Source organism: Ailuropoda melanoleuca, chromosome 7, assembly GCF_002007445.2.
Source record: "Ailuropoda melanoleuca isolate Jingjing chromosome 7, ASM200744v2, whole genome shotgun sequence".
Lineage (NCBI taxonomy): Eukaryota > Metazoa > Chordata > Mammalia > Carnivora > Ursidae > Ailuropoda > Ailuropoda melanoleuca.
Window position 1 is genome coordinate 91,115,041 of NC_048224.1, and position 15,656 is coordinate 91,130,696.

At 36.3% G+C, this 15,656-nt stretch overlaps 1 long non-coding RNA gene across 1 annotated transcript in view; it reads left to right on the forward strand.

The window, feature by feature from the left end:
- Positions 1-15,380, forward strand: part of LOC117803104 — a 130,169-nt gene extending 114,789 nt beyond the window's left edge. The window contains exon 5 of the long non-coding RNA XR_004626760.1: positions 14,815-15,380. This is a non-coding gene — a long non-coding RNA (uncharacterized LOC117803104). The remainder of the gene's footprint in view (positions 1-14,814) is intronic.
- Positions 15,381-15,656: the final 276 nt, after the last annotated feature.

Sequence of the window (15,656 nt, forward strand, 5' to 3'; positions counted from 1 at the left end):
ATTTAGTCATCGTGTCATAGAACTAAATATATCCAATGCCAAGAGGTTTGGAGAACTAGTCTAGCTTCTCCATTGTTGTATTTGAGGGAGTGAGGCTCAAAGAAGTAAAATGAGTTACGAGTAATTGCACAGCTCTCAAGTATATGACCGTGACAGGCCAGACTTTAGAGGTCACCACTGATGACTGTTGTGAACGAGGCATATTTAGTGATTATAAGATGACATCGTTTTTGTCCACACAGTGAGGTTGCTTCTTCCTTCTTAGTATGTAAGAATACTGTGTAATCTAACAACATAAAGAGATAAAGTATTTCTTATATTTGGGAGCTTCCCAGGAGGCATAAAAATATGGTGTTTCCAACAATACATTTTAAGTTGTTTGGGGGATGGTGGCAGTTTCTTAATATTTCCAGGAAATACTATTTCGGGGTGGGGGAGGATAATATTCCTTTCACATCTGGAGAATTCCAGCTAAACAAAAGAGGCAAAACTCAGAGCCCCTGAAAATAAAATAATGTAGTTTAATTTCTTTTCCACACTGCTGTCTGGTATTTGTTAATATTACTGTGGATATTCCCATCATTTTTCACCTTTCTTGTGTATCGGAATTCCTCATGCATTTTCCCTTGTTAATAATTATTTCAATTTTTAACAAAACAATGCATGATGTGTAGATAGTTCTGAAATCGATAGGTATAAGGCTTATAATGAAAGGTAGCAGTCTCTTCTCCCTTACTTTGAACTCTAGTTGTACTCCCTAGAGACAAACATTGAATTCTTTCAGCCTTTCCCTTGGCATTTCTAAATGATATCTATCAAGCAATAGAGGAAGACATGACTTCTTTCTTGTACAACCATATGTTTCTTAAACAGCTTTATTGAGGTGTAATTGACCTACAATAAATTGTACAAATTTTAAATGTCCAAATCCATAGGTCTCGGCAGATGCACTGACTTATAAAACCATCACCACAGGCAAGATAGTGCTTATATCATTCCCACTCAAAATTTCTTCGTGTCCCCTTGTAATTCCGCCCTGCCTGCCACCTCTCCCTGCAACTCACCCTGCCTGCTCTCATTTGCTTTCTATTGTTATAAATTACCTGGCACTTTCTAAAATTTTACATAAATGGAATCATATCCTAGGTACTTTTTTTCTTGTTTTTTTTTTCCACAGAGCATATTATTTTGAGATTCATCCGTGCTTTTTTTGCATGCATTAGTAGTTTATTCCTTTTTATTGCTGATTTGTATTCCATTTATAGATACACCATAGACCTTTAATTTATTTACCTGTTGATGGACATTTGGGTTGTTTCTAGTTTTTGGCTATCGTAAACAAAGCCATTAACAGTTGTATGAAAGTCTTTCTATGGAAGTATGCTTCCATTTCTCTTGCATTAATATCTACTAGCGGAATGATTTGGTCACGTGGTGGTAGTATATTTAATTTTTTAAGAAACTGCTGAGCTGCTTTTCAGAGTGGTTGCACTATTTTATGATGCATCTCCAGTGTATGAGCATTCCAGCGGTTCCATATTCTCGACAGTGCTTAGGAATGACCAATCTTATTTTAATCATAGATATTCTAATAGGTATGTAGATGTGTTTAATTAGGATTTTGATTTCCTTTTATCTAGTTGCTAATGATATGAAACAGAATAAATACTGTGGTAAGATGAGTGAGACACTCACCTTGGCCACAGAATTTGAGGGGGTGCCAAGAAACTGTAATCAAGATAAATAATATCTTAGTGCAATATTAAAAAAATGAAAAATACAGCAAAATACCCATAATGAGCAAAGTATCAAAATCTTAAATAAAGACTGTACTAAAATGCTGATTTTTCCTTTTGCTTGAGATTCCAGTATGACTTGGCACTCCCCTGATGTTAGGGACTTTTTTTCATGTACTTATTTATTATCTGTATATTCACCTTATGAAGTTTCTATTCAAATCTTTTGCTCTAATTTTTCTTGTAAGATTGTTTTTGTTACTGAGTTTGAGAATACTAGTTCTTCCTTATATATGTGTTTGCAGTATTTTCTCTCAGTCTGTGGTTTATGTTTTCTTAACAGTGCTTTCGAAGAGAGGGATTTCTTAATTTAATGAAAATCAAATGATCAGTTTTATCATTTAACTTTATGGATTGTGCTTTTGGTATTGAAAGAAAACTTCAGAGATCTCAAAGATTTCCTATTGGAAATTTTATAGCTTTAGGCTTTACAATAAGATATGTGATCCATTTTGAGAGTCAATTTTTGTATAGATCAAAGCTTTTTTTTTTTTAAATACCTATGACTATCCAATTGTTCCACCACCATTTGTTGAAAAGACTATCCTTTCTTTACTGAATTGCCTTTGTGAATTGCCTTTGAAAATCTGTTCTCTTTCACAGAATTTTGTTACTCTCCTTAAAAGATGTTTTGACTATTTTAGGTCCTTTATCATTCCAGGTGAATTTTAGAATCAGCTTGTCAATTTCTACAGGAAAGGCTGCTCAATTTTGACTGAAATTACATTAAATCTATAGATCAGCTGAAGAAAAATGATATCAACTATAATAAGTCCTCTGATCCATGAATGTGGTTTCTCTCTCATTTTATAAAGGTATTCTTTAATTTCTCTAAGGAATGTTTTGCAGTTTTTAGTGTATAGGTTTTGTATATCTTTTGTCAGATTTATCCCTATAAATTTAATACTGCTCACTGTTGTAAATGTGTTTTTTTTTTTAAGTAACTGCAACTTCTGGTTGTTGCTAGAATATAGAAATGCAATTGATTTCTGTATTTTGATCTGGTATTCTGTAATCTTTCTAGACTTATGTATTAGTTCTAGTACCTTTGTGATAGAGTCCATAGATTTTTTTTTCCATAGATGGTCATGTTGTCTTTATTTTTATTTTTATTTATTTATTTGTTTGTTTTATTTATTTGAGAGAGAGAGAGTGCACCCATGTGCATGTGGAGGGGGAGGGGTGGTGGCAGAGGGAGAAGGAGAGAGAGAATCCCAAGTAGGCTCCATGCCCAGTGCATAGCCCATTGCAGGGCTTCGTCTCACAATCCTGAGATCATGGCCTGAGCCCAAATCAAGAGCGGGATGCTTAACTGATTGAGCCACCCAAGTACCCCTGGTCATGTTTTCTTTAAATAAAGAACATTTTCCTCTGTCTTACCAATTTTTTTATTTCTTTTAAAAGATTGCCAGTGTGGCATAAAATAAAGATTACAAACATGAAAAGAAAGAACACTTTACTTCTTCCTTTCCAATATGGATTTTAAAAAATTTCTTTCACTTCATTGTACTGGCTGGAACCTTCAGTACAGTGTTGAATAGATGTGGTCTAGTGAACATCCTTGTCTTAGTAAAGCTCTGAGAGGGATCTTTATTCATACTTTCATCATTAAGTATGCTGCTATTTGTAGTTTAGTGGGGATTCCTATTGTCTCCTTCTGTTTCTAATTTGCTAAGAAGTTTTAATTAGGCATGCATATTGGATTTTGTCAATTTTTTTGTATTCATTGAGATGATCGTATTCTTTTTCATTTTTAATTTTATATGGTCAGTTATATTGATTGATCTTCCATTCCTGGGATAAACTCTACTTGGTTGTGATGTATTATATTTTCTATATATTGTTGAAATAGATTTCCTAAAGTTTTAAAATAATTTTTGCATTTACATTCATGAGAATTAGAGTTCTGTAGTTTTAATGTCTTTCTCCGCTTTGGGTACCAAAATATGCTAGCCTCATAGAAAAAATTGGAAATTGTTCCTTCTTCCTTTATTTTTCTAGAAATTTGAATAAAATTGTATTATTATTTCTTATAACTAGAATTTACTAGGGAGGCCATATGAGCATGGAGTTTTCTGTGGGACCTTTTCACTTCAAATTTGATCTTTAAAAAAGTGATACAGGACTATTCAGGTTTTCTGTTTCTTTTTTAGTTAGCTTTGGCAGTTTCTGCCTTTCAAGCTGTTTTTATATTTCATATACAACGTCAACATTATTTTATTTTGTTTATTATTTTATTTTTATTTTTTTAAGTTGGGCATGGAGCCCAACATGGGGCTTGAACTCACAATCCTGAGATCAAGACCTGAGCTGAGATCAAGAGTCAGTTGCTTAACCAACTGAGCCACCCAGGCACCACATATTTTTTTTGAAATGCTTTTAGAATATATAGCATTGCTACTTCTTTCATTTTTCACATTGGTAATATATGCCTTCTGTATTTCATTTCTGACCATTATGTTTAGGTATATATCAATTTTATGGATCTCCTCAAAAAAGGGTTTTTCTGTTTTCTGTTTCATTGATTTCTGCTCTGGTCTTTATTATTTATTTTTTTCTTTTGTTTTAATTTGTTCTCTCTTTTTAGTTTTTTAAGGTGAAAATTAAGGTCATTGATTTGAGACCTTTCTTCTGTTATAATGTGTTATTCAATGCTGTTAAATAAATGTTATTGGCATTTAAGTACAACTTTGGCTACATACCCAAGTTTTGATATGTTGTGTTTTCATTTGACTTCAGTTCAAAATACCTTATCATTTCATTTTTTACCCATTGGTTATTTAGAGAGATATTATTTAGTTTTAAAATTTTAAGGATTGGCCACATATTGATTTCTAATATAATGCTGTTTTTATAGAGAACATACATGATTTACACACATTTCAAATTACTTTGACTTCCTTTATGGCCCACAGGGTGGTCCAGCTTAGTAAATATCCCATGTGTATTACAGGAGTGTATATTCTCCTGTTGTTAGGTGGAGTTATTAGGTCAAGTTGATTGATAGTGCTTTTCAAGCATTCTTTATACTTAATGATTTTCTGTCTACTTATTCTCTCAATTATTGAGAATGGTGTGGAAATCTCTGATCATAACTGAGGAATCTAGACTGTTTCCATCCTGCGGCTCTATTATTTCAACATAGCATACTTATTATTCAAGGCCTGGGAAAGAGAGAGTTCGGAGAACTCCAGCCACTCTTAAAACTCTTGGACCAGAAATGGCCTGTCTGGTTACTTACCGTTGGTAAGAAATAATTACATGGCCCCAAACAAGGGAATCTGGAGGAGGGAGGGGCATGTATTGTATTTGGTAAGTAATAGCCATATTTTCCACAATGAATTTTACCCAGAATGAGAGTGGAAAATATCCCCAGGCTTATTATGCCTTAGTGTATAGAAATGACTCTTTAGATTCTTATGTATCATAAAGTTTTAGACTTGTCCCATGCCACACAGTGCACATCTTGGACATAACAAGTGACTTGTTTCTCATTTTTTAAATATAACTGAAAATCTAATTTCATGAAAACGTTGGGATGGAACAGGTCATCCCTGTCTAAAGACATAATAGTCATGAACAATTTTCTGTCATTACGTGCCAGTTTGCTAATTGCAGTATGTAAATAATTTCATGTCATCTTTACAGAAACTCGGTTTTTTATCCTGATTTCTAAGATTATGACACTGAAGTGTAGAGATGTGAGTAACTAGTACATGGACAAATAGGTAAAAAACCGGCAGAACTGTTTCTTGGATGCTCATATTAAGTCCATTTGATGCCAGAGTCCATTCTGTAGGTTTTCTGTGTTACTACTAAGATGGATCTGTTCTTTTCTCCAGATTCTGGCAAGTGGATTCAGGGAAAAAATGTGAAAACAAGTTCAAATGATAAGTGACGGTTGTGTTTCACTTGAAATGATAAATGAATATAGTAAGAGATAATTTAGGTAAGCCCATGAAACAATTATAAAGTTATGTGATCCATTAAAAGCATATTAAGGTAGCTTTCTTCAACTCTTTGGAAAACTCTCATGAAGAAAGAAATTATTGTGGTTATATATAGCCCAGTATGAGGCCATATATAATCAGTTTGTATAGCACCACGATTGAAACACACACACACACACGTAAATGCACATTTATGTATTTATATATGTACACATATATAAATTAAAATATATCAAGTATCTGTTATATATACATGCATGTGAGCATATAGGCACGTATACATATATACGTGTGTGTGTGTGTGTGTGTGTGTATGTGTATGTGTTTTCCATGCTCAGAAGATTCTTGAGTTTCTTCATCCCCAAACTGCCGTGTGGGGAAAAGAATATCTCCCTGAGGACTCAGTATCTTGAAGATTCCGAGCTGATTCTTCCAACCTCCAGTGGAGGGTGTCTTGCCAGGGAGAACTGCAACTTTGTTGCAGAATGCCTCACCTATGAAGTATGGTTATTATGTTTCTGTTATGAAGGTGAAAGACCTCTAAACTCAAGGAACCTCAGGCATGAGGGAGTTACTAAGATCTTTCATGTAAGGGACAGAAACATAATTATCACTCTTCAAAGGTGAGCTTGAATTTATTTTTATTTCATTGTGAAAGTAGTGTGTAAAAAAAGAGTGAAATAATAGAAGACACAAATTAACCTCACTAACATGAATGGAAACATCAGCAGGGATGAATTAAGTGCTATTATACATTGAACTCGAATCTCTTTTCAGTGTTTGGGAAAGTTTTGTTTAACGTTTGTTTCATTTTTAAACAATCAACTCTCAAGCTTCTGCTGCTTCAAAAGTTTACGTACAGTAAGATAGCTTTTATAGCTTGGTAGACATCGTGGAACAAGGAAGTGTTAAAAATGACAGGAAAAATGATCTGCCTTCTTGTACATTTTAGTTTCGATTTCTAAACTTTCTATCACATATATCTTTTCACAGTATTTAATTTCCTTTTTTTCCTTCTGAGTTGACATGTTGCTCTCTTCTTTTCTTCATAGCTTGTTCAGATGTTCCCCCGTTTCTGGTCTGTGCAGTTAATGCTTGCACAAGGCCGTGTATGGTACTCTGCAGTTTTTATATCCTTGAATAGAATGAAAATCTGTGTCTGCTCTTTCAAGCTCTGAGAGTTTACACTTGATTTTAGGGCTTGACAGTCACCTTTTAGCAATTCTGTTTTCTAAAGGTAATGCCAAACAAAGATCGAGTCTAGAATAGAATTAGCGATATATGCTGTATAGAATCCAAGGCAAATAAAAGCAATTTAAGGAATATTTTCTTTAGGGGAGCATCAAAAATATTTCATTAATGGGATATTCATGATCTTTTTAAAAAGTCCTTTACTGTGATAATTATGTGAGATAATATGAAATTTATATTGCATGTATCTGTAATAGTATCTGTCTCAAATTTCTATTTCTGTCTGTACGTCATCCCTATTTCTATCTCTATTCTTGGAAAATGTCGTAGTACATAGTGCCCTTGGATATGAATTCAAACCAGTTCAGTGACTACAATCATATTAATGAATCCAGGGTAAGAATTTGACTATCTCTGCAACCTGTGTAGTACTGACATTTTCAAAAGCCTGGAGTTCATGTCCAAACTAATGGAGCTGTAAAGAGAGATGCACACATTTGTAGCCACGGGGTATGCTCTGTATTGTTGAATTAATGCTTACTTAATTTAGCTAGGGTCATGGTCATATTTTCAGTACTACCTGCCTGCTTTTCCATCGTTAGTAAGTAGGATGAAAGACAATTGCTCAAGCGGATGTATTTTTGTGGTGTCCCTGTTTTTCAAAGAAAAAATAATTTTTGGACCCTAAGGACTGAAAACTAAAGACTGTAAAGCTTTCAGTGGAAACCAAAGGTAGAAAATATATAAAGGCGCAGCTTCTAAGACTGCGCTGATGATTCATGGAAGTCATGCATGTTTGTTTTGTGATCTGTAGTTTTGCAGACTGTCCAGCTGTTGATGGCATCTTTAGGGAGATGTGTTTACCTGGTAGCTTGCTTCTCATAAAGAAATACCACCGTACATATCCTCTGTCAGTGGACTTACCTGTGTGAAGTAACTGACCAATGCACTGTGCAGTTTAAGTTCCTGTGTTACCCCTTGTGCCTCCCTGCTTGGGCTGCAGCTCACTCCTCCGGCGGCGCAGTTGCTGCGATGCTCCTTACCCCTGGCATGTGTGGTGTACACACCGGACTTTGTCCACCTGCCTCTTCACCCTTCCTGCCCGTGCTTGAAGTTTGATCCAGCTTTTCCCCCTCCCAGACAATTTCTTGCTTATTCTGCTGACCACAGGATCCTCTGTCCCATTTTTGGCAACAGCTGCGCACACTCTCCATCCTTGTGGGAGGAAATGAGAGCAGTGGACCCCCAGTTTATACAAGAGCACTGCGTGCGAAGTAGGACATGTTTTCCTGACCGACCCGATGTGTGTACAACATGGATGCCCCAAAGAAAGGAAAAATGCTGTGGTTTTTTTTGTTTTGTTTTGTTTTGAAATTTGGGAAAACAGAGCAATCTGACATATCTCAATGCTCCTCTAAAGGGAATATAGGCAATAAGAACTGAAGCTCTGACTGATCCCTGAGAATTGAACAAAATAATGAGAGCTAAGTCACAGAAGGATCTCGACAAGAAGGCAGGCTAAACTGGGAGATACCCCAGGAGTCCTTACAAATTTATGGTGCCTATCTTATCGGATCAGAATTAGGGAGCTTCTGAGAAATCTCCTTGAAATATTCATTTGTAAATGGGAAGGAAACTTGGACAGAGAAATACAAGATGTTGGCAGGAAGTCTTCTGAGTATGATTAGTAGAGATGAGATTTCCCAGGGGAGAAGTTCTCCTTTTAGTTCCTGAGGGATGACCATGCACCAATTCGATTTTTCAAATTATGCACCAGATTTTTGTAATGTGATTGGGATATAGTCTTTTTCCTCACTTATTTTGTTAGCCTGACAGCTTTGAGCATTAGAGGAGCCCCATGGTACTAAAGGAAAGTAAAGGACAGTGTTATTAGCTGTGCACCTGTTATGTGCCCCACTGTGCTAGTATGTGCCCCACGGTGCTAGTACCAGAACCTTCCCTGATCCCAGTGTTCACAATAGCTCTGTAAGTGGGATGTTACTCTTACTGTTTGAATGAGCTTCAGGAGTGAATATGTTTCTAGTGTGGTTACTCAGCTCCACCATGCAGGTGAGATCAGGCTGGTAGTACAGTCCATCAGAAATCATTTTAACACAACATATGTGATGAGTGCCGTGGGCCAAGCTTCTCTGTGGTTTTATTTTGTTTTGACCTGCAAAGTTATGTAGTAGGTAAAATATCTCGACTCCAACTTTGTGATTAAAACCTTGCAAGTTTTATGACCTAAAACATTAATTCTTTTTTACAAATCAATAGCTTTGAATTCAAAAGTAAAGGATATTATAAAAGAATATAGAGAGTAGCATCCTTATTTGCTATTTATAGATAAGCAAGATATCATAGCAGAGCAGTGAAGTCATTGCATTCTGATATAATGGGCTCAGTATGAATTTTACTTCTGGTTAACTATATCTTAGCTGTTTTACCTCTTCTTTATCTCATTCCTCTAACTGAAACGGAAATGCTTATACAAATCCTGGGCTCTGAAAGCTGGAGATTGGCTGGTGGGTGCGCGCTGTGATTTTCTCCATCTCTCTGAGTGTGTGGGCCTAGTTCCCAGCTGGAGCTGCTCAGCTTAGGTTCAGTGAGGTTTTCCTCTTGACTTCACATAAAACACCAGATGTGAGCTGCTTGAATTAAAGTGGGTTGGAAGTAGAGAAAGGCAGAAATAATATCTTGGCCAAATCACATCCTTTTCTCAAATCTTTGAATTTGCTCTGTGTGTTTTATGTTTTTGGCATTGGTAGATCTCTTTCCATTCAAATAATTAGAGTGTGCCTCACTGTCGAAGAGTTGGACGCTTGGCTTTACTTTCCTTCTGCTAGTCTTGGAGGAAAGAAAATCCTGTCTGTTGGCCCCTTTGATACTCTTTCTGAATTTTTGGCTACTTCAGGAACAGAGTAACTAAGCACAGTGAGCCTTTCATCTTGCTCCCCGCCTGTGCAGGTGGTTGCTAATCTCTGTGAGGGATGCAAATGATGTAGGTGATTCCTCTCACCCTGTGAACCACCTGGGGCAATGTTAGGTTTCTAAGCTGTGTTTGTTTTGGAACAGAATAATGATGCACACAAGTGCACTAGACCCTGTATTTCTGGAAGGGGTGGCAGCTTGAGGATGGAAAGGATGGCTGTTTTCCTTGCTCCCCTCTGCAAGCTGAATGGAGCCTCCTATGAAATCTTTGCTTTGCCTGATGAGAGGCTCAGGTGAGGGGTGCGTAGGGAGAGACAGCTTTGGCTGTGCTCTCTCAAGAAACTTACATTTCATCTCCTTTATTTATTTGATTAGGAGGCATCCTACCTATCTTTTCAACCCTGATTCTTTAAGAGGCTATCCATTCGATACTTCCATTCACTTACTATTTTCTCACTCTAGAACTGAGGTGCCATGGATAGATGGGAAGATGAAATGAAGCAGAAATTTCAATGATTCTGTTCGTGAGATCAGAATTTCCAATTTTGGGGAAAAGAAAAAAAAATCGACCTTTAGTAAGTCCTCCTGCCATGGACTGGTTGGTTGTGTCTTCCCAAATTCATATGTTGAATCTTGCTGCCTGATGCAATGGTGTTTGGATGTAGGGCCTCGGGGAGGTGATTGGGTTGTGAGGGTGTAGCCTTCATGAATTGGATTAGCGGCCTTGTAAACGGCTGTGAGAGATCCAGTGCTCCTTCCACCACGTGAAGACACAGTGAAAGATAGCCCTCCAGCAAGTGGGTCCTCACTAGACGTGGGATCTGCCTGAATCTGCCAGTACCTTGAACTTCATCTTCTCAACCCCCATAAGTGTGGGAAGTAAATGTTTATTGTTTAAGTCAGCCAGCATATGATATTTTTGTTAAAATAGCTCAGACGAATTAAGGCACTTCCTTACTTGGGGAGACAAATGTTGGTTGTTTTTTTTTTTTTTAAATTTGTTTTTGTTTTTGTTTTTTATAGTTGTAACTATTCCAGGTCACTAAGGAATCGTAATTTAGCCCACTTGCTGGGTGAAGCACAAAGATTTATAACACTAACTAATCATTGTAATTAAAAAATTACTTTGAATTTGGAAAATACTTTTTACATTATAAAAAAAAGATCTCATAAACATTTTCTCATTTTATACATGGGCATGCATACAAATATATAAATATGAACATATCTGCATGGCAATGGCTCCCAGGGGACCACAGCGTATCTCTACAGTAGAATCCATTAGGTTGCTCAGAAATCTAAGTAGCTTTCAAAGAAGTTGGCTGGGTTAACTAGTGGAACCTATCTATCTCAAATGCCAAATCTTTCCCTAGATAAACACCTATAACTCCCATTACTCCTGATATTTTAGGGTAACCAAGGGTAAGAATTTGGGGAAGAAACTTTGCCCAGAGGAAGTGAAAGGTGATGAACAAGAATATAATCCAGCCTGTTGAGACTTGGGGATGAGTTGTCAAGGGCAGCACTTGGCTCTGATTTCATGATAAGAAGAATAAAATGCAGTGGGTGATTATTTTTCTCCTTGGCAAGACAAATAAGACAGAAAGAAAATAACTTTGGGACTAAAGCAGAATCTTAATAAAAGCCACGATAATAATAAATGGGAAGCAGAGTTTAATTATTGTTTTTCTTTGCATGATTCACTCTTTGCCTTCTTTGTAAACTTCCTAAGCACTTAGTTTTGATTCTTCTTTTATCCTTCATCTGCTGATGTTATTTACATCCAGAATTGTGATGTGTTTACCATATTATTAAAATAGAACTGGATTTTAATTAAATATCAATTCAGGATCACAGCTTCAAGCTATTTGCCAGCACTAATGGTGATCAATAGAAGATGTTGAACAAAGAAGATAAACAGATTTTCTGAATAGTCAAATATTTTTCATTTCCCTCTCTTCTTCCTTCTCCCGTTTCCCTGCTCTCCCTTTCCCCTCTCGACTAGTTCTGTCATTCCCCTTCTGCATCCCTCCACCTGCTTAATTTTTCATACGCTGCATATATTTAATTTCCTGTGTGCTTTTCACTCATTCTATAGCATGCATTCAAACACGGGGAACCGGAGATGTTGACTGCCAGATCATCACGTTTGCTAATTCACAAATCTACTTCCATTGCCAGTTCCTTTGGATTAGGCATCTTTGAAACAGTTTCTATTATATGCTTGTTTCGGAATTATAAAATGTTATTTGCTTGATTGTGTATTTACTTTACAACAATTAATTCACCCTGAGCTTTTATTTGGAAAAACCACTGCCTGCAAGAAGTAAACAGCTCTAAGTATTCTAGAATATTATACCTAATTATCCCTTTATTTTTGTAATTGTACACCATTCCCTTCCAAGTTTAGCATTTTGGTTGATTTAACTCTTGCAGAAATTAAAGCTCTTTGTGAAAAATGTTGCTTAGAAAAATTTAGGATTGTGGATTTGAAAGAGCTATGCTGAATTGGACACATGCTTCATGGAATGAGATCTTTGCCTGTACACTATAACAAGGTCATGATGGATTTGTTGATATGCACTAATTTACTTCTTTTACTTATGCATTCATGTATTTTTTGCAAAATTATCTGAATATAAGAAGAATTTAAAAGCAATTCAATATCATGTATTGGCAGTAGTCCACCATTCCATCAAGCCATGAATCTGATCACGTTCGCTTATAGCCTAAATGTATAAATTCCACAAAACTTAGTGAAATAGTAATTCACATTGTGTATTCAGTGATATGAGAAATTTCTATATTGTCTTTCCCTTCCACATATAAACACACACATATATGTGTATATATGTATATATATGTGTATATATATATATATATATATCAGTTACAAATGTATCACATGTTTATAATCATTATACTGATAAAACGGTTCCAGATTTTTAATTTTCTTCTCCTTCTTAAGCACATGTGTCCATTAAAGTTTCTCATATTTTCTGAGTGAACTTTCTGAGTGAACTTTCTTCTTCCTTCTCTTCTTTGTCCTTTGCATGCTTAGGAGGATTATTCCTATATACCTCTGCCTTTATACCAATAATTTCCCAAGCAAATTGCTGACTAAATCTGTGTACTTCTGCTTAGGCTTGTTCTTTTGACTTCTGGGCATATGAACTGTCTCTTTAAGGAGCTCACCATTTTACACATCCCTTGCCCTTCAGCTGGACGCATGGTCCATGTTAATAATTTCCTTCAACAAGCAATGAGACTTGATTATTGCCTTCATGATTTCTACTCTTCACTAGCCTGTGTCTGATCTGTCATTTTGCTCCACTACTACCCTGGAATACAGTGACTGATTCTCTCCTATCTTCTACCTCCTTCCTTTTCTCTTGGGAAGAATATTGGGAAGCATGTTATTACAATATTTTTATGGGTGTTGAGGGTAGTACATCCCTATGGTACAGGGAGAAGTGCTGTGTGGACTATAGCTATGTGCATGGATAGAGATTATTCATGAACTTTCTTGATAAGTAAACGTGTGTCTTGCCTCCTTACTGGCCAGTATAATTCAGTGTTTTAATGGTTTGTGCAATGAGTGAAAATAGGAATGAAATAGGTATGTGTAATCTGAGAGATTCGGTTGAAACATAACACCAGTGCTTTACTGATAGCCCAGTGACTATGTTTAGCAAAGAAAAATGGTGGGATTAAAAAGTAGAAATTGAGGAATCATATGAACAAAAGAAAAAAAATCTTATTGAGGAAAGCAAAACCTGAAAAAGTAGAAGACAAGAAAGGAAGGGCACACTGAGTGAGGCTGTTCAAAAATTAATTTTAAGAATAAATCACAGAAGATCACATTGGAAGTCTTAGAGACAATTTGTCTTGCTACTGTAACCTTTGGAATCATAACTAAATTATATGTAATATTTAAAAATCAATAAATAGTGCAAACCAGATGGAGGAGGGGTTGAATGGCAGTGGGAACTATGGAAGGCAAGTGGAATAGAGCCTTCGAACAATATTAATGAGACAGATGACCAAACAAAATAAATGGTCTGATTGCTACCTAGAAGAGCTTTGGGGTAGAAGTTAATTCAACAGAGCCTACTTCCGTTCTTTACCTGCTTTTGCTGGCTCAAGGAGCAGAGCTTCTGAAATCTTAAACTTTCTCTGTCCGGCCATCTTGACTGTTTATCTCCCCCACACAGTTCTGTTGATGGACGTAAGGGTATCACATTCTCCTAGAGGAAAATTTCACAGCCCTTGAAGATGCAGGATTCTGTTGAACCATGATTAAACTTTGATCAAATGATAAATTTTCTCTCTCTAAAAATTTTTTTAGAATGGAAGAACAGTTACCAGTGAGAATTGTAAAATGCTACTGAAATCCTTAGGGGAAATGCTCCTAAGTCACTCATTCACAGCAAGGGTTTGGTACCTTCAGTGTTCATTTGTTGCAGAAGTTTGCTGGTTTGGTTGAAGGTCCATAGTGGCCATTTGGGGTAGAATATTTCATGAACGAAACACAACTTGTTTAAACACTATAGGTATACTAGCATATATTTTTTCGTCAAAATTAGAAATGCCTGTGGGTGAGAAGTAATCACCTTATGAAATGAGTCACCAAGTAGCAGGCTTATACTGCCATTTAGAGAAGAGCAGAAGTAGCTTTGTATGTGTATAATCCCTCCACACGCCCTCACCTCACAAACATTACACACACACGCGTACCGACCCACGCATCCACATTTCTGGGTATATAAATAGTCAGGTAGCTTTCTTCTAAACACCGAAAAGATAAACTTTCCAGGTAAGTGATGGCTTTTATTGGTTGACATTTAAGAGGCTTATGTTAAGTAAGGAAGTGTTTTGTCAAGTAGCTGATTGAGCCACTTAGTGTGGCTGCTTAGAAAATTAATTTTGTTCTTTTTTTCTAACAGAAAGAACTGTTTCCTACGTGAGACACTTTTCCCCCCACCTCTCCTCTATGACCTGTAGATTTAAGTGAAATTAATACTGGACAGGCCATCAATCATTATCCGTGGACACTGGGAAACAGGTGAATCATGGTATTATGAAACTCGAGAAGTTGTCCATTAACTCCAGGTACGTAGATGATCAAACCCTTCTCAGATGATAATTAATTAAAATACTTATGGAGGGTAAATCTTTATTCGACCTATCTAACTTATTTTCAGGCTGTATATAGAGAGAGGGTTGGGGTGGGAGAGGGAGAGAAGGGGAATATAAACAGTTAAATTGTAGTTGTATAAGAAAAATAAAAATATTTTCAACTTTTCACACTTGAAATACTCTATCCTCAAGCAGAATAATTGTCTTACTTTATTCAAAGCAAAATGAAATAAAAGGTCGGTACCTTAATATTCTAGATCCATATTGTGGATAAATTGGCATGTCAAATCTTTCCAAAATCAGGGCTATCCTCTTTACCAGGGAAATAACCCAAGGTAAAATATATGGCTTGATATTTCAGAGAAAATCTTATTATAAGCAACTTGGGATCATTGAGATTGAGGATATTTGGCTTTAAATAAACATGTTTCTGCCTCACGTAGGAGATGAAATCACATCTGTGATTTGGCTTGCCTTACTTGGGGGTTATTCCTGTTTCAGAACACTGTCCTTCCAAGTCTGACCTCCTACTTGGAATGCCTACATTAGAGTCGCTTTTTTCTTTTTTTAATTAAAACGCCAGAAGGCCCCTCTTTAAATATAAATATGTGCCCCAGGAGAACTGATTCATTAATTCCCCGTATTTTCA